Source organism: Scyliorhinus canicula, chromosome 11, assembly GCF_902713615.1.
Source record: "Scyliorhinus canicula chromosome 11, sScyCan1.1, whole genome shotgun sequence".
Taxonomy (NCBI): Eukaryota; Metazoa; Chordata; class Chondrichthyes; order Carcharhiniformes; family Scyliorhinidae; genus Scyliorhinus; species Scyliorhinus canicula.
Window position 1 is genome coordinate 159068363 of NC_052156.1, and position 18348 is coordinate 159086710.

The window sequence follows — 18348 nt, forward strand, 5'->3', positions numbered from 1 at the left end:
GACAATGAGAAATGGCGATACGCTTCCAAGTCAGGGTGGCGTCTGACCAGGCATCTGCTGCGCTTGACCTTCTAGGCAGTAGAGATTGAGAATTTGCAAAGTGTAGTTGAAGGAGCCTTGCTGTAACTAACCTTAGTGGTAGCACACACTGCTGCCACTGTGCACCACTGGTGGAGGGTGTGAAAGCTTCAGGTGCTGGATAGCGCGCTGCTTTCTCCTGGACGGTGTCGAGCAGCATTCACCCAGGCAAATGGAGAGCATTCCATCACATCCCTGTCTTCCGCTTGTAGATGGTGGACAAGATTCGAGGAGTCAAGAGGTGAGTCACTTGTCTGAGAATATCCAGCCTCTGAGTTCCATAGAATCCATTGAATCCCTACAGCACAGTAGGCCATTCGGCCCATCAAGTCTGCACCGACACTCTGAAAGAGCACACCCTATCTAGGCCCTATCCCCGTAACCCCACATAACCTGCACATCTTTAGACAGTGGGAGGAAACTGAAGCGCCGGAGGAAATGCACGCAGACACCTGGAGAATATGCAGACTCCACACAGTCACCAAAGGCCGGATTCGAACCCGGGTCCTTGGTGCTGTGAGGGAGCAGTGCTAACCACTGTGTCACCGTGCTGCCTTGTGGTGACAGTACCGTAGAACCATGGAATCCAGTAGTTACCTGGCTGGTGGTTTCTGATCAATAGTAACCCCCAGTGTGTTGCTAGTGGGGGATTCAGTCATGGTAATGACATTGACTGCCAAGGAAAGAGAGTGGGAATAAATGGGTCCTTTTCAGAGTTGCAGGCAGTGACTAGTTGAATATCGCAGGGTTCACTGCAAGGACGGCAGCTGTTCACAATATACATTAATGATTTGGACTAAAGAATTGCATTCAATATCTCCAACTTTGCAGAAGGCACTAAGCGGGTGGCAGTGTGGGCTGTGAGGAGGATACAAAGAGGCTGCAGGGTGACTTGGGCAGGCTGGCTGAGTGGGCAAATAGTTGGCAAATGCAATATAATGTGAGTAAATGTGAAGTTATCCACTTAGCTGGCAAAAACAGGAAGACAGGTTATTATCTGAATGCTGGCAGTTTAGGAAATTGGGAAGTGCAACAAGACCTGGGGTGTGATGGTGGAACAGTCACTGAAGGTTGGCATGCCGGTACAGTAGGCGGTGAGGAAAGCTAATGGCATGCTGACCTTCATAGCGAGAGGATTTGAGCATGGGAGTAGGGATGCCTTGCTGCAGTTAGACATGGCCTTGGTGAGGCCACACCTTGAGTATGGTGTGTAGTTTTGATCTCCTAGATTGAGGAAGGGCATTCGTGCTATTGAGGGTGTCCAGCGAAGATTCACCAGACTAATTTCCGGGACGGCAGGACTGAGATATGAAGAAAGACTGGATCGACTGGGCTTGTACTCACTGGAGTTTAGAAGAATGAGAAGGGATCTCACAGAAACATATAAACTTCTGATGGGACTGGACAGGATAGATGCGGGAAGAATTTCCTGATGTTGAGGACATCCAGAACTAGGGGGGTCACAGCTTAAGAATAAGGGGGAAGCCATTCAGGACTGAGATGAGGAAGAACTTCTTCTCTCAGAGAGCTGTGAACTTGTGGAATTCTCTACCACAGAAAGCTGTTGGGGTCAATTTGTTGGATATATTCAAGAGGGAGGGAGCTGGACGTGGCTCTTGCGGCTAAAGGGATCAAGGAGCATGGAGAGAAAGCGGGAGTGAGATACTGAATGTGCATGATCAGCCATGATCATAATGAATGGTGGTGCAGGCTCGAAGGGCTGAATGGCCTCCTCCTGCTCCTATTTTCTATGTTTCTATTTCAACACACACTTGTTGGAGACGGTCATAGTCTGACACGAGAGTGAGGAGAAGACTACTTGCCACCTCCCCCCACCCCCCCCCCCCCCCCAATCTTGCTGCAGACGGGCACAGACTCAGCGTTGTGTGAATTCGGCTGAACATCATTTGAGAATGGCATCTGCGATGGTGGGAACCTCAGTGGGAGGCCGAGATCATCCACTCAACAAGCCTGACTGAAGATGGTTTTGAATCCTTCAGCCTCGTCTTTGGCTTTGATGTGGTGGCCAATGCCATCATTGAGGATGAGGATGCTCATGTAGTCTCCTCTGCCTGTTAGTTGTTTAATTGTCCATCACTATTCCCGACTGGCAGTGGCATAGGTTTGATCAGATGAGTTTGGCTGCGGGTAACTTGGCTGTACCAATAAGGCAGACATGTAATCCGGTGTTTTAATTACAGGTGAACATTATTAGGCATTGCCCCCGGCATGCTTTCCTACACTCCTCACTGAGCTAGGGATGGTCCCTTGGTTTGGTGATAGTGGTAGAGTGAGGGGATATGCCAGGCTTCGAGGTTTTGAATTCGGCTGGAACAGACTCTGTCTGTTACCACTTCTAGACCTGCCTGAATCTAACTACATTTAGAACTATGATAGTACTACACAAACAGTAGTTTCTTTTCTTAAAGGGACACTACTTCAGCCATGCGAAGAGGAGAGTATGGAATTGTGCTCTACAGTTACAATAGGCCCAAGTCAGACGATGATACTTTTATAAGGATGGGTTTTCCGACTCTGACAATGTTATCGCTGAAATAAATGTGTAAAGGACTGTCACTTTTTTCTAATGAAGCCTTTGCCCTTTCACCATTCCTCTTCAAATAAGAAACAGTTAATTGAATTTGTGATTAAAAAAAAGCACTCTACTTTATAAGCCCCAGGGGTCAAACATTCAGTGGCTGATCATCAAATTAAATGTCAGATTCTGCATATTAAGATACCACCTGTCTAAATCTCATCATTCCTTTAATATTTTTTCTCCTAGATATTAGTTTTACATTATGCCATTAGGTAGCACATCATCTAATCCCACCTCTATCTGCACAGCACACCAATGATCCAACTCATTAGAGCAGTAAGTTGCTCTCAAGTTATTTGCTTTTTAAAAAGAGCGAGTTCGGGCGCACAGAACTGCAGCAGGTCTTGAAAATAAAAGCAAGTTTTCGTTAGACAAGCTAAGGAACACATTGAAATAAAGGACCGATGCAGACAACAGACTGGTCGATCAATAAGGAGCACATAGGCTAAACAGCACGTTCAGAGAAACTTCTGAAGAGGAATTTATTGCTGAAAAGAAATCGATGTAAGGAGGCACCTTACACTTATCAGGCTTCCGCTTAAGTGGAAAAATACTTGAAACCTATCGCTTGTTTGCCAATTGTACTCCTCTTCTTCAAGCCCCAGGATACAGTACCATGGACCTGGCCTTAAAAGGCCTTGCACCATTTTTCGTCTGCTGTGTTCAACAGAAAGAGCTGTGATTTGGCTCAGACAATTGACCTTTTCTCTGCCTGCCATGGGTGTTGAATTACATCTTCCTGCTTCAATCCCAGGGCATAGCGTGTCTTCAACCATTGGTTAACTGGAAAGTGGTGGTAGCACTTCAAGCCTTGCGTATGGTAAGAAATTGGGTGACGTTCACCATTGCAAAGTCCCTCAGATTTTGTATCGTTACTAAGGTAAGAGGCGAGAGGCTAACAATACAATTTCATACATTGCAGAAAGGAACACGAGATGATTGCATTGTTGCCCGTAGCACTCAGCCAATCTCATCACAAACAAAACTATCAACAGAATTGATATCAACTATCTTTGAATTACTGACTTGCAATTTTCTTCCAGCTTGAAACAGTACATAGAAGATGCTCCCATTTCCCAGATTCGTTCCCAAGCAGTGAAGAAAGAAGCTGCAATTATCCAACACCTTGTCAAATCTGTAAGGATCTCCCAAAATGCTTCACATCCAATGAGTTAGTTAACTAACAGTCACTATTCCCTGGTGAACAAACGGAGAAGCCAATTTGCACTTCACAAAGTCCTGCAAACAAGACATGAGATGAACACCTCCTCATTCTATTTTTCTTTTTTAAAAAAAGCTGGTGTTGGTGGAGTAAAGGGCACATGGAGAACATCCTTGACCTTTTCTAAGAAGCACATTCCGGTTTAGATTTATTGTCACGTGTACTGAGGTAGAGTGAACAGTATTGTTCTGCGTCAACTCAAGGACCAAAGGAAGCTTTGGCCAATCCACCTAACCTGCACATCTACTTAACCTGCACATCCATCTAACCTGTACATCTACTTAACCTGCACATCCACCTAACCTGCACATCTACTTAACCTGCACATCCAACTAACCTGTACATCTACCTCAACAACATTCTGACCTAGAAGGCGAGTGTGCTTGCCACAGTCTGAAGTAAGTTGACCAAAACCCACAACTACACCAACAGAATTAAACTCTGAACTCAGGCATTGTTCTGCATTCCATGCATGATTATCAAAGTCTGCTTTGATAACTGTACTTTACCAGGAAAGGCACAATAGTGCTGTCTCTAAAACAAATTAAACCCTTTCCCGTATTTTCTGTTTTTATTCCAGATTTCCAGGCACAGCCTCTGCTGTATTTTGTTTTGATCAGAGTGACAGTGCCTCCCCACCTCACAATGTCTGCCACCCAGGAGTTCGAGGGCAGCAGCTGCAGGAATTTTTCACTGTTTGTCCTGCGTGTAGTTCAACATACAGATTAACATGCTGCTGAATGTAAAAATAGCTTGATGTACATCACAGGAAATGATGCAAGTCAGCGTGTGATAAAATGATGTTGATCAGCACTGTATGAAGAGCACTCCTGGAGTTCTGTTATTCTTCATAATCGAACCCATTGTGTGGGTGCAAAGCAGAGAGCAAGGTCCTGGCGCCCGCATCCCCGAAGATGAAATTTTCTGGCCTGATCTCCAAAGGGCTGGAATCAATTGTATGGAATTCTGTCCCATGTTTTGCCCTTTCTCCCCCACCCGTCTTCTTCCCCCCCAACCCCCCAGCACCTTATGTTAGGAAGTGAAAGAATTCAGACTGTGCTCTGAAGACTGAGAAGAACAAAAGCTTTGTTGCATCATCAGAGCGCAAGTTGTTACACTACTAATAGCTATGTTCCAGGTTTGGCCCCAGCTCCATCCTAAGTTAGCAGATCTCAGCCGACGTCCGACTGGTGACAGCACAGAACTCATACTCCCCGCCCCCCCCACCTGCGGGATCACACGAGCTGTGTGATCCTGCTGCTCCTTATTGGGGCAGCATGGTTGCGCAGTGGTTACCACAGTTGCTTCACAGCTCCAGGGTCCCAGGTTTGATTCCCGGCTTGGGTCACTGTCTGTGTGGAGTCTGCACAATCTCCCCGTGTCTGCGTGGGTTTTCTCCGGGCGCTCCGGTTTCCTCCCACAGTCCAAAGATGTGCAGGTTAGGTGGATTGGCCATGACAAATTGCCCTTAGTGTCCAAAAAGGTGGGGTGGGGTTACTGGGTTACAGAGATAGGGTGGAGGTGTGGGCTTGGGTAGGGTGATCTTTCCAAGGGCCGGTGCAGACTCAATGGGCCAAATGGCCTCCTTCTGCACTGTAAATTCTATGATTCAATGAATAAGGTACAAGCCCTTGGTTGGATGGACTGTGTGAATGGAACCTAGTTACTTCAGCTGTGGCAACACTTCACATTTCCACGGCGGGCCATCGACCATTGTAACTTGCATCTGAAGAATGGTCACTTTGTTCGCTGATTGGTCTGGGGGAGCAGATGCCTATCAATGGGACAGAACTCGAGCCTGGATCAACACCATCAGCAAAGACCGGGGGGAGGGGGGGGGGGGGGGGGGGGGGGGGGGGGGGGGAGGGGGGGGGGGGGGTGTCAAAAGAAAGGAGAAAATATGAAACAGGACTAAGTCTGGGAAACTTCGAGCTAGTCTGTTCCATTGCTATTTTTAAACGCAAGGCAAGGATGCAGAGGCATAATAAAAAAGGGGGCAGAGCAATAAAAGTCAATGTCAATCATACCTCTTATTTTTCTATCAGGACATTCAAATGCTGCAATCAAACTTCGCAGACACTTTATTCAAAATCTGTGGCTGAACACATAATTTCATTCCTCAGAAAATTTAATAATCAAACTGCAGCAGGACTTTCTGTTCCCCGATGACAGACCTGACAATTTCATATGTATAATCCTTTGAGGAATTTGCCTGAACTCCCTCAGCAAAGATTGAGCCCAGACGGGAGCATTCCACAGTGACAACGTTCTCCGAGTCCCTGTTCATTATCTCTCTCCGCAATGAAATATTCTTTCTTTCATGTAAAGCATCTTTCTTGTCTGCCTTTCCACAACAAATACAAACACATGCCGAGAGAAATTAATTGAAAAAAGGTCAATCTTATTGAAAGAGCCACTGACACGACGAGGAATTATGGCAAATCTCTTTTCTTTTCGAACAGAAAAAGGAACAGTACAAAATCATATTGAAACAAGGCAGATTGCTTACGCGTGATATTGTTACGACGGCAATGAAGCCTGGCTCTTTCTTCTACCCCCAAAGCGAGAAACAAAAATTGCTGACACGTTTTCATGAAGACAGAACCCCCAAGACTCAGCCGGCTCAGGATTGGTCACACAGACTAGCAAAGTGTTAATTTTTTAAAGATACATTTAGAGTACCCAATTATTATTATTTTTTCCAATTAAGAGGCAATTTAGCGTGGCCAATCCACCTAACCTGCACATCTTTGGGTTGTGGGGGGTGAAACCCACGCAGACATGGGAAGAATGTGCAAACTCCACACGGACAGTGACCCAGTGCCGGGATTCGAACCCGGGTCCTCAGCACCTGCAGTCCCAGTGCTAACCACTGTGCCACATGCCGCCAAGCAAAGTGTTAATTTTGAACACAGCTCAGTACCACATTGGCTCTCCTCCAGGGCAATAACAGGGAGGCTACAATTGGTATCAACATCCTTGGGTTTGAGGGGGAGTAAAAAATTGACCCTAATTATTGATTGATTGATTGATATTTATTGTCACATGTATCGAAGTACAGTGAAAAATATTTCTCTGTGGCGAAGAGAATGTTCACAGTTCACAAAAGAGTATTGACAAATGGTACATCAACAAATAGTGATTGGTTACAGTGTGGAATAAGGGCCACACAAAGCAATACATGAGCAAGAACAGCATAGGGTGTCATGAATAGTGTTCTTACAGGGAACAGGTCAGTCCGAGGGGGAGTCGTTGAGGAGTTCAGTAGCTGTGGGGACAAGGCGGTTCTTATGTCTGGATGTGCGGGTCTTCAGGTTTCTGTATCTTCTACCTGATGGAAGGGTCTGGAAGAGGGCAAAGCCTGAGTATGAGGGGTCTCTGAAAATGGCGTCTGCCTCCCCAAATCAGCGGGAGGTGTAGGCAGAATTAATGTGAGGGTGGCAAGTTTGTGTGATGCATTGGGCTGTGTTGACCACACTCTGCAGGTTCTTGCGATTTTGGGCCGAGCAGTTGCCGTACCAAGCTGTGATGCAGCTGGGTAGGTTGCTCTCAATGGCACATCTGTAGAGGTTTGTGAGAGTCGATGCAGACATGCCGAATTTCTTTAGCTTCCGTAGGAAGTAGAGACGTTGGGCTTTCTTGACTGTTGCATCACTGTGAGTGGACCAAGACAAACTGTTTTGACCCCCAGGAACCTAAAGCTATCGACCATCTCCACTTTGCAGCTATTGATGTAGACTGGGGGGGTGGGGTGGGGTGTGGTGGTCATGCTGCGCTTCCTGAAGTTGATGATCAGTTCCTTGGTCTTTCCAACATTTAGAGAGAGGTTGTTTTCAGTGCACCATGCAACTAACTGCTCTATCTCCCTTCTGTAGTCTGATTCGTCATTGTTTGAGATAGGACCCACCACATCGTATCATCCGCAAACTTATAGACTGAATTATTATCCAGTTGCCTCCAGTGGATGCCAGCTAAGGAATGTTATGAGGGTCTCTGCCTCCACCACCCTTTCAGGCAGCGAGTTCCAGACTCCCACCACCCTCTGGGTAAAAAGGTTTTTCCTCACATCACCTTTAAACCTCCTGCCCCTCATCTTAAATCCATGCACCCTGGTCATTGATCCCTCCACCAAGGGAAACACTTTCTTCTTGTCTACTCTATCGATGCCCCTCATAATTTTATACATCTCAATCATGTCCCCTTCAGTCTCCTCTGCTCCAATGAAAACAATCCAAGTCTATCCAATCTCTCTTCATAACTAACATTCTCCAGCCCAGGCAACATCCTGGTAAATCTCTTTCCAGCACTATCACATCCCTCCTATAATGTGGAATCCAGAACAGCACACAAAACTCTAGCTGTGGTTTAACCAACATTTATACAGTTCCAGCATAACCTCCCTGCTCTTAAACTCTATGCCTCGGCTAATAAAGGCAAGTATACCATATGCCTTCTTAACCAATGTATCCACCTGCTCTGCTACCTTAAGGGACCAGTGTACATGGAATAGTGGTTGAAATAAAGTAGATTGTGACATATAAATTGACCTGACTTATAAGACTGCCTCTTTTACTTGGCCCCTAACATCATCGTATTGCAGGAAAGTTGACTCCTCCGCCCTTTCAGTCATGATATGTTACACTCACATCAGTGGTCATCCTCGGTTTATTGCCCTGGAATTCATTCTTTACTTATCTCCTAACTGGGCGCAAGGGATGATGCAGACAACGCAGCGGGTGTTGGCTGGGAGTTACCCACGCAGAGGAGACCCTGCATGGTAAACGGCAAAGAGAAATCGGTCTTCGAACAAAACGAATGAAGAATGAAGCTTCACGGTTTCAAGCTGAAAGTTGTGACATTTGCTAACTCGTCAAATAACTGTGCTGCAGTGAGGGGATTGGAGGAAACTAGTGCGAAAACAGGAGGCGGAGAAATTTGCCCTGAAGATGACAAAGACCAAATGCGCCATGAGAAGAGGAACCAGCCCATGGCATTCTTGAGAAGCAAGCGCCAAGGGGTCAAATCAATGAAACAATTTTTGGAGGCTTCAAAGGTCGACTTATACGCTGACATCAATGGTACCGAGAGTGACAGCATGATAGATTACAATAAAACATCTTCTGTTGTCCAACAAGGTAGGACAGACAATTTGTTTGATTTTTCCACGGGTTGTGGGCATCGCTGGCTAGGACAGGATGTGTTATCCATCCTTAATTGCCCTCGGGAAGGTGAGCAGAGAGTTGAGGGGTGTGGTGAATGTATTATACCAATAATCCACCATTGTATTTGTATCTGTGCTGTTGCCCTTGTATTTGTATCTGTGCTACGCTGTTGCCCTTGTGGGCTTCTCCTATGGGCCATTGTATGGCATTATCCATAGGGGAACATGTCGGGGCATGTATGGGCTCCGCCCATGGCTCCTCCCCTTGAAGGGAGGCATAAAGAGCAGTCGACCTGTATGCGGTTCTCAGTATTGGTTCAGTCGCAGGCAGGCACTGTTCTAAGTTGATTAAAGCCACGGTTTACTTCTACTCATGTCTCGAGTGAATTGATGGTCGCATCAAGGGGAAAATCCTGGACTGATTAGCAGGTTGCATTGGGCGAAAATGGAAGGTTTTTAAAATGAAATCAAGCACGTTGTTCCAAAGGCAAGGTGAATTTATAGGTCGAGAATAAAATGCAAACCCTGGTGTGGGTGGTCGCCATTTTGAAATGTGAAAAATAAAACAAAATACCAGTAATTCCTATTAATTGGCACTGTTTCTTGGATAAATTATTTGTTCGTAGATACCTTTAACTGCAATGAAAGCATCTTAAAAACCGTCAAATGCATTGTTCTGGTATATCACGATATATAATTTGCAGATGGATTTGGGTGTATTAAAGACACATTGGAATACTGTAGTAGGTGGCAGTGAGGGAGAGATGAGGTATTGGACAATGTTCTGGAGCACAAGGGATAGATTATCTTAATGAATGGAGATGCTTCAACAGCTTTTCTGGTCAAATATTGTTTCACAACGAAATGCACTAAATGCTCCAGAAAATAACACTGGCGTTAAACGGAGATACAGATAACCAAGTGCACTTTTTCCTTCAACAAAAGACCGTTATTACTAACGCAGAAATCAAAATCAAGGATTATGGCAGAAATTCGTTGAAAGGTCTGTCAGGAAAAATAACTGCACGGGCGATACAGGATTTTTGACACTGACAAAAAGATTGGGTTGAATTTAGAAGACAACTAAAGTACAAGAAACCCGCGACATGTCCTTTATTCTGACAAACTATTGTATTAACCGAGTCAGTTTTCCACAGGATCCCACAACGTTGATGACCTGATCATGCACTGAATTGCTGGATGGTGTAATGATGTCAGGCTGTTCACTAGTCGAATGATGATTCCAGGGCAGAAGAAACAACACTGTTCATGGAGAAATGAAGAACGTTTATAAGCTTACAAGACGTGTGTAATAGCCTCTCAGGCAGTTTTAGCTTTGTCTACACTGAGCACATTTATGCGCTCTGCTTCGCACTAATATAGTCGGTAAATTGATGCATTATATCTACTGTGGCAAGGAAGGAATGTTTTGTTCTGTCAGACATTGTTTCTTGGCTTGGGGTGGAAATGGGTTGGGCTGTTATTCTTGGAATGAAGGGAGCAGGCAGTCATATAGCTATTTTTCCTTGCCCCTCCCTGTGATGAGGTAATTTTTGGGGGGTAGAGTTGGGGGGAGGGAGACAAGTCTCTTTGTCTATCTCTCGACAACGAGGAGGATCAGAAAAGCTTTAAATTCATCAGTTTCTCGAGTGTCGGCATTCCCAGAAATCCTGGGGCGGTAAAACAGCGAGCTGCTCTGAGGAAGAATCAGACGGACTCAAAATGTTAACTCTGTTTCCTCTCTCCGCAGATGCTGCCAGACTCATTGGGTTTTTCCAGCATTTTCCGTTTTTCTTTCAGATTCCAGCAGTATTTTGCTTCAGTTTGTGCTGGGTGCTGACGGGACCACACCTAGAGTATGGCATGCACTTTTGGCCTCGTTATTTAAAGGAGTGAAATACTGGTATTGGACGCAGTACAGAAAATTTTGATTCCGGGGGTGAAGGGTCTGTCACGAGAGGAATCGTTGAGCAGTTTGGGAATATGCTCAGTGGAGTGGCTTTTGAAACAAAAAAAAGATCTGAATGTGCTGACAGGGTAGATGCTGGGAGGGTGCTTGCCTTCATGGGGAAATCCAGACGATGGTGCATAGTTCAAGAATGGGGAACTCTTATTTAAGCCAGAGTTGAGGAGGAACTTTGTGACCTGAGGGTCATTAATCATTGGAATCCTCTACCCTAGAGGGCTACGGAGGCTGGGTGATTGAATATATTCAAGGCCAAGGCAGGCAGGGAGATAAAGAGACATTGGGCCTTCTCTGTTCTGATAAGGTAGATAGATCTGCCACAAAAATAAGTTGAAGGGGTCACGCACTGTTACAACCCCCACAGAGGTCACGGTGGTGTGGATCATCCGATTCCCAATGATCTCCACGGAAAAGGAACTTCCCCTTTAACGAGGGGAGCTCTCACAGTACAAAAACCCTGACCTGGGTGCAGGTTAGGAAGGGAAACCCTTTGTTGAGTGGTGCATTGAGAATAAAGCAGTATTTCGTCCATCCTACCGACTGTTCTAAGTGTGTTCACTCTGTCGGGACTCCACACACACCATCTGGAGGAATAACACTGCTGGCCACATGGACATGGCTCAGCCCTTGAATGATTTTTGCAGTGCCCTGAGGTGTTGCAGTCTCAGTAACATAATTACAGAAGCACCAGTTCTTTATTCTTTCCCATACCCATCGAAGACAATTGTAGTCTTCCTCCCACAGCCCAATTTGGGTCCAGCTGATTCAACAAACCCAGAGTTGAACCCCAAGATTTTCCTGGACCACATGACTCGGGAGTGTGGATATTACCTCTGATCTTTGGGATGGTTAAAGTCTTTTCATTTCACTGGCAAGGCCAGCAATTGTTGGCCATCCCTAATTACCCTCGAGACAGTGGTGATGCGCATGTTGATGAATATGAATATTATTTTTAAATCACTGAGAAAACAATGGTGCTAGCAGATACAATTCGTAACCTGGATAATATTCAAAATCCACTGTATTTATGGCACTTCCTGATTAAATTCCCAACTCACATTTTCTTTGCCCCCCCACCCCCACCCTCGGCTTTTGAACGTGAAGCATTTGTGTTGGTGCAGAGCTCAAAGCAAAACAGATAGAAATATAACGGGGAGACACTAATGAGACCTACTCCTGCCCTGAATTTTCAAATGATGCAATATCCTGATTCAGCTCACAAGTTTCATGGAACGCTGGAACACTTGAAAGATTTTGTTTCAGAACCTGGGAAATGAATAATGGGAAGGAAGACGCAGGTTCAGCTTTTAGTTCATTTCAGTTTTTTTCCCAATGCTTTGAAATAACTATTTGCTGACCTCCTTAACATCCCTCCCACAACGTGCGTCATCCATGTGAGAATGCCAACTTCCGGGTTACTGGGCGAAACAGAGGCAAGAGATAGTGTAAGAAGGGGGAAGAAAATGACAGAGAATGGACTTCAACCTGGAGGCAAGGCTTGCTCTCCCTTGTCTGAGAATGAGAACCAATCACAAACAATCCACAAGAGGGACAGACATGATGGTGGCCATTTGGCCCATCCAGAAAGAGTCCAGGATCCTTCCAGCATGGAATGAAGATTTTAAAAAGTAATACCAATTTTCACACCAGGCACATTTGAGAGCTTACTCCATCTACTCATCCATCTTTGCATCGACTTCCCAAAGTCGATCCTAAATTTGCTATTTGACAGCCACAGGCAATATGCTCATGCCAAAACACTCTGTGCATAGGGTTGAAGAATGTTTCGCACTTTGAAATTACCCTATAGAACCTATTGAGCATACAAAATGATCAGAGGGTTAGATAGGGTGGACAGCGAGAGCCTTCTCCCGCGGATGGGGGTGGCTAGCACGAGGGGACATAGCCTTAAATTGAGGGGTAATAGATATAGGACAGAGGTCAGAGGTGGATTTTTTACGCAAAGAGTGGTGAGGCCGTGGAATGCCCTACCTGCAACAGTAGTGAACTCGCCAACATTGAGGACATTTAAAAGTTTATTGGATAAGCATATGGATGATAAGGGCATAGTGTAGGTTAGATGGCCTTTAGTTTTTTTCCATGTCGGTGCAACATCGAGGGCCGAAGGGCCTGTACTGCGCTGTATCGTTCTATGTTCTATGTTCTATGTTCTAACCCTTTCAGCATCTGAATATATCCTATGTTCCGATACCAATTCGAAAGGGTTTGTGGCCAAAAGCTTTGCTTGCTTGGGAAACAGAAAGGACTTCCTGTTTAGAAATCAGTCACTTTATAATGCCAGTCATACTCTGGTTGGATTCGGCAGAGTGTAGGTTAGCCCATTCGTAGTTTTGGTCCAGATTGATGCTCGATTGTCCTTTTCCTGCTACAGAACCCAGTTCAGAGGGCAAATCGGTTTGACTTCTGGATTTGATTTATTGTCACATGTACAGTGAGAAGTATTTTTCTACGGCCGAGGGAACGTACACAGTACGAACATAGTAGACAAAGAGAATAATCAACAGAGAACATTGACAAATGGTACATCGACAAACAGTGATTGGTTACAGTGCGGAACAAGGGGCCAAACAAAGCAAATACATGAGCCAGAGCAGCATAGGGCGTCGTGAATAGTGTTCTTACAGGGAACAGATCAGTCCAAAATAATCCAAAATACTGTTCTTATTCAATGGTTATCTTTGAGAGTTCCTGTCAACACGGAGGACAAGAGCACTTTTGCTGTTGATGAGGATTTGGAACTAGGTCAAAGCAATTCCACGTTTCATCTGGGCAGGCCAGCCATCATCGGCCTGTCCAGTTAAAGGGGAAACTCGAATCTGGATGTGCTTAGACCCCTGTCGCAACCTGACGTAGAACAGGACATCCGTGGTCGGGTCTGAAGGGAAAGTTTTGATACACAGTGGTCTTTAGAACCATTGCCTGGCTTAAGAAGTATCTGTTCCATACTGGCAATTAGAATTAGAATTAGAACAGTACAGCACAGAACAGGCCCTTCGGCCCTCGATGTTGTGCCGAGCAATGATCACCCTACTCAAGCCCACGTATACCTATCCCAGTAACCCAACAACCCCCATTAACCTTATTTTTTAGGACATTAAGGGCAATTTAGCCTGGCCAATTCACCTAACCCGCACATCTTTGGACTGTGGGAGGAAACCGGAGCACCCGGAGGAAACCCACGCACACACGGGGAGGACGTGCAGACTCCGCACAGACAGTGACCCAGCCGGGAATCGAACCTGGGACCCTGGAGCTGTGAAGCATTTATGCTAACCACCATGCTACCGTGCTGCCCCCAAAGTGGGGAGAGAATTAAACAGCCGGATCCCACAGCCACCTGGAACTGGACTGAGATTCCAAGATTAATTTTGTTGGGAAACTCAACACCAATTGTTTTCCTCAGTTTCATTTGCCTTATTTGGCTCTTAACATGGGGAACATTGATCTAATTTGTGAAAGCAACCAGCAGAGTCAATATAGAAGGTTCAGGGTGATTCAGCCGAAGTTTGTATCAAAGGGGAAGTGATCGGGTAGGCAGTGAGGGACAAGACCTCCACTGACTGAAGAGTCTAAGAACAGGGGATGTAGTCTAAATGTTTCAGGAGCGGGGTCAGGAAACACTTCGGACACAATAAAAGGGTGGTAGAAGTTTGGAATCTCTTTTGAACTCTCAGCTATAAATTTTACATTGGAGGTTAATGGATTTTTGTGAACCTAAGGCATCAATGGATATGGGCCAACGGCAGGCATATGAGTTAGGTCATGGATCAGCTGTGATATCACTGGATGGAATAGAATTCATACAGCGCAGAAGGAGGCCATTCAGCCCATCGAGTCTGCACCGACCCTCTGAAAGAGTACCTTACCTGAGCTCACTACCCCGCCCTACCCCCGCAACCCCACTTAATCCTTGGACATTGAGGGACAATTTAGCATGGCCTATCCACCTAACCTGCACATCTTTGGACTGTGTGAGGAAATCGGAGCACCCAGAGGAAACCCACGCAGACACGGGGAGAAAGTGCAAACTCGAGGCCAGAATTGAACCCGGGGCGCTGGCGCTGAGAGGCAGCAGTGCTAACCACTGTGCTATCGTGGCGCCCCCTGACAGATCAGGCGTGAGAGGCTAAATGGCCTCCTCCTGGACCTTGTGTCCCAACTTTACCACCTGGGCAATGACGTGGAGGAGATCCAGTGATCTGGTCCACCTGGGCAATGACGTGAAGGAGATCCAGTGATCTGGTCCACCTCAGCAATGCCGTGAAGGAGATCCAGTGATCTGGTCCACCTGGACAATGACACGGAGGAGATCCAGTGATCTGGTCCACACGGGCAGTGACATGGAGTAGATCCAGTGATCTGGTCCATCTGGACAGTGACATGGAGGAGATCCAGTGATCTGGTTCACGTGGGCAATGACGTGGAGGAGATCCAGTGATCTGGTTCACATGGGCAATGATGTGGAGGAGATCCAGTGATCTGGTCCACCTGGGCAGTGACGTGGAGGAGATCCAGTGATCTAGTCCACCTGGGCAGTGACGTGGAGGAGATCCAGTGATCTGGTCCACCTGGGCAATGGCGTGGAGGAGATCCAGTGATCTGGTTGACAGGATCCCTGGTCAGCATTTGAAACTGCATCGATTTACATTTGGCTAAAAGCAGTGGAATACGGTAGAAGTTAAGCGCACTTTAAAAATGGATGGGCAAGCTGCTTCATGCGATTACTACTCATAACCTTCAGGAAAAAGCTGACAATAATAATACTTAAATAGCTGCAGTAAGAGCACACTGATAAGACTGGTGCTTTGTCTGCATAACAGGCTTTTAAACAGTGTTCTTCTTTGACAGAATGATGTGCAAAATGTACATTTCATATAATAAGCTCAAGTGTATGCGGGACTGAAAACCTGTTTGTCACAATGTATTAAAGTATCTGTTCTGTTAAGCAAGTTTACGGTGGCTTTGCCTGTACATCTCCAAGTTTCGTTAACATAGGATGAACTGAGAGTTCTACTAACTTCATGTAAATTGTGCTTAACTAAATAATTAATTGATGTTAATTCTTCTATTTTAAAAAATGTCTCCTCTAGTTTCTCTTCACATTCCTCCCACCGTGCTAAAGAGCATAACTCAACTAATGGAGCCGAGTGGTACATTTGGTAGAGCTCCTACCTCGGAGCTAGAAGGGCCCCGGGTTCAGGTCCCACTCCAGGATTTGTTGGACATTGAAGCAGCATTCGCAAGGCCCAAGGCCAGTTGCTAGTCAGCCGACAAAATCCTCCCAACGTGCCAAACCGTTCTCCAAGGGAGAAAACAAAATGTGAGAATATATAGTGAGAATAATGCTGCCCTTTAACTTTCCCCCAGTGCCACTTGCAAGTTGTACCCAATCCATGGGCCTACTTCCTTCCCTCCTTCAGAAGGTAGGGACATGTCACCACATTTGAATCGCGCTCAGAGGCATCCATTTGCAAAACCCCAAATCACTGCCAGTACAGCGCTGTGCCTTGTCATCTCTTCTGTCTGGTCTATCCCAGTGCCCACTTAGTCAGGCAGCTTACACAGGTCAGCGTGGGGCCAAATTTAATTATTTTTTGCTCGCCGATGAGCTGCGGTGTGCACGGCACCACTTAGCCTCAGAGCCCCTGGGTTAGATTGAGATGAAAGAACCAAGGTTTCCCTGCCATGATTACTATCCAGTTAATCCTGCTGCATGCAGATGTAATGTAGCTGTACATCCAAGTGCGATCACACAGTATGGAGGCGTATACACTAGTTACCAGTGCAATGCATTCATTGTACCCATTGAAGCGTACTCCCGTAAAGAGTCAATGCATTAAGGAGAGGGTGGGAAGGGGTGAAAATGATGGCACACATTGATGCTACAAAAAGCAGAACTACCCCCTGGCTAATTGGGGGGGGGGGGGGGGGGGGTACAATTCAAATTAGGTTGAGTTACCCATTTCTGTCCCCCTCAGTTTAATAACAATATGATATTTATGCGTTAAGTACAAGGTTTACTTCCTATTCATCCAGTTACACATGTGCAGAACAAAGCAATTAGCATGATGCATCCAAGCATCCGCAATGGCCTCAAGGACATTAACCTGCAAGTTTCAGGAAGGGTCGACTTTGAAGTCTATAGACCCCAACAAGGAAGATGAGATTCAGAAAACTGCAGCAGCATCACTTGCCAAATCTGTTCCGCTGAGCAAATGACGTCAATATTGAATGACAGCACTGGGAACATTTACAGAAATTCATTACACCAATACTGACTTCATAACAAGGGAAATACCAAATGATTTTTGAAATATGCAAGTTTATAATCTTGGGGTTCAGGGAGATTGAAGAAGATTGACATTGTTGCAAACTAGGCTTTGATTTCAAAATCAAATCCCTTAAATGCTTTCCCCTCATCAGTGCCATTTCACAGGTCCCAGTAATGCCAATGCTTTGCCTAACTTTCCCCTGCCCATATTAGATTATTGAAATCTAAGATGTGTGCACAAGCTTTTGAAAATTAAAGCTTGCACTTGATCGGGAGCTTCGCCCACCTCCAGTACCCATTTGGAATTCAGACAAAGATATCTCTGGAGTACCAAGGGATATTGCACAACTGAGGGACCACAGCCGCACTGGTCCTGATCATACTCAAAGCCCACCTGCAAAGAGTTTTCCTCTCCATGCTCCACGACCTTGAAGCCATACACGCCCCCTCAACAACTTGAAGATTGAACCTGCACCCTTCCCACACTCAGTTCCAATCGTGTATTTACCAGTAACCCATCAAGGGGACAGCTGAATGTTTAATTGCATTCCGACAAAAGGAATTTTCAAAAGCTGCCACATAACATTTCCAAATGCAACAATCATAGATAATCACCAAGATACATTGTGAATCTCTATTCCACAGCACCTGTGACAGTGTTCCTTTTCAACAGCTGTATTGAATTAATAAAATACTGCGGAAACCTCGGCTTAGATAATCAGTAACTCCAGCTGTAAATGAATGAATGTGTGTGGCGTTCTGCAGGAGATATGTGGACAGCAAGGCAAAGTGCTGATAAGCCAGGAGACTGATGGGTTTTGCACAAAAAAAAATCGGTCAAACGATCGAGTATGATGCAGGAAGGAGCTATTGTCTGTTAAATGTGATATTACACACTGGCAGTAGACATGCAGAGATACTGCTGGAGATACACTTAAAAAGGCTGTGTTGAAATTATCTAAATACAATACTGATAAGGAGCAGGCGCTTCATCAAGTACATTTGCTTTCCAATTGACAATGATAATTAT

General features: G+C 45.6%; 1 protein-coding gene across 1 annotated transcript in view; it reads right to left on the reverse strand.

Moving 5' to 3' along the window:
- Positions 1–18348, reverse strand: part of celf2 (cugbp, Elav-like family member 2) — a 925307-nt gene that overhangs the window by 875684 nt on the left and 31275 nt on the right. The window lies entirely within an intron of this gene.